Source organism: Mastomys coucha, unplaced genomic scaffold (genome assembly GCF_008632895.1).
Source record: "Mastomys coucha isolate ucsf_1 unplaced genomic scaffold, UCSF_Mcou_1 pScaffold22, whole genome shotgun sequence".
In the NCBI taxonomy this organism is placed as follows: domain Eukaryota; kingdom Metazoa; phylum Chordata; class Mammalia; order Rodentia; family Muridae; genus Mastomys; species Mastomys coucha.
In genome coordinates this window covers 249,090,812-249,092,773 of record NW_022196905.1, presented here as the reverse complement: position 1 = coordinate 249,092,773, position 1,962 = coordinate 249,090,812, and the positions used below count along the sequence as shown (strand labels likewise).

The 1,962-nt window shown below is 46.4% G+C and overlaps 1 protein-coding gene across 4 annotated transcripts in view; it reads left to right on the top strand.

Moving 5' to 3' along the window:
- The window catches only part of Fcsk (fucose kinase), a 21,178-nt gene that overhangs the window by 490 nt on the left and 18,726 nt on the right, over positions 1-1,962 (top strand). The window lies entirely within an intron of this gene.

Genomic DNA, 1,962 nt, shown 5'->3' with positions numbered 1-1,962 from the left:
TCTCTCTCTCTCTCTCTCTCTCTCTCTCTCTCTCTCTCTCTCTCCCTCTCCCTCTCTCTCTCTCTCACTCTCTCTCTCACACACACACCAAAAGCGCGCACATTCAACTTTTAAAGTTTCAAAAATGCTGAAATGTGCATAGTCCCTACCTGTACCATCTTTCTTCAATGAGCATATTAGCTGGCATAGTGGCCCAGGCCTGTAAACCTAGTATTGGGAAGTGGAGGCAAGAAGATGGAAAGTTTGAGGCCAGCTAGGGCTACATAGTGTGAGCCTGTCTTAAAAATATGTACTTGGACTGTGTGTGTGTGTGTGTGTGTGTGTGTGTGTGTGTGTGAGAGAGAGAGAGAGAGAGAGAGAAAACGCCCGTGTGTGTGTGTGTGTGTGTGTGTGTGTGTGTGTGTGAGAGAGAGAGAGAGAGAACGCCCCGTGTGTGCGTGCATACGTGTGTGTGTGTGTGTGTGTGTGTGTGTGTGTGTGTGTGTGTGCGCGCGCGCGCTCGAGCGTACGTGTATGCATGTGGGGCCTTATTTTATTGTCCCTGGGTATGTTCACTCTCTGTAATTTTGCTAAGGATTCCTAGCACCAGAAATCAAACAAAACTAAAAAAACAACCAATCAAAAAATCCACTAAGCCAGCGGTGGTGTCGCACACCTTTAATCCCAGCACTTGGGAGGCAGAGGCAGGCGAATTTCTGAGATCGAGGCCAGCCTGGTCTACAGAGTGAGTTTTCTAGGACAGCTAGGGCTACACAGAGAAACTGTCTGGAAAAGCCAAAAAACAAAACAAAAAAAATCCTTGACTACATGAGTTGGAGAGTTGGTGCAAGTCTTTATTTACAGAAGACAGGAGATAGAGGAGGAAGACCAGAAATTTGAGGCCATGCTTGGCCGTATGGTGAATTTGAGGCCAGGTTTGTTTCATAAGACCATGTCCTAACACACACACACACACACACACACACACACACACACACACACACGACATAAAAAGCTCCAACTTGGATTGGGTAAATGAAGTTCTGTTGAAAACTGGCAGAGTGCTGTTTTCTCGAGTACATCTCTGTATTCTAAGATCACTGTGCAAATGCCATGTGTGACAGCCCAAAGACTACCTTTCCTCACCGTGACTGAGCACACTGGGGCACACCCAGCTGTTTGTGCTAGCTCTACCTGATCTTAGGCAGCCTGCTTACTCTTTAAGCCAGAGCTGCTTTATGTGTATGGTGTGATAAGATCAACTATTAGGGCTGGTGAATGGCTCCTTTGAGCTGTCACTACAATGCTGTTGGCTTGGTGCCTGAGAAACACTAGTTACTCTCTTGGCAGATCTGATTGGGAATACTCCGTCTTGATTTCTTGAGACTTTTTCAGATCTTCCTCTACTCTCACTTGCCCAACCCCATATTATTCAGAGTTGTCTAAGTTTGCTTTCCTAAGACTGTGATAAAGCTACCAAAAGCAACCTGGGGAGGGAAGGGAGGGCATGTGTCTCATACTCCAGGTCAGGAAGCCCAGGCAGGTATTTGGAGTAGGAAGCATGGAGGGATGCTGCTTACTGGTTTGCTTTCTTGCTTGCTCAGCTCTTTCTTGCATGATCCTGGGACTTTCTTAGATGCCTAGGGATGGGGCTGCACACAGTGGCGTGGGGCTCCTACACCATCAGCCATCAATCAAAACAGTCTCACAGACATGCCCAAGGGAATCTGATTGAGGCGGGTCTTCAGCTGAGGATTTTTCTTTACAGGTGGCTCTATGTTATATCAGGTTGACAATTAAAACCAGGACTATGGCCTTTGACCTAGAATCTATTTCAGAGCCTTCATTTCCTACTAAACAGGGCTAGGCTAAAACTCTCTTACTCCCTTGTCACCCTGGAAAGATGTGTCATTCACTCAGCCACTGTCAGGTGCCACATTTTATTTTTTTTGGAGGGATCATTCATTACAAGTCATGCTTTTT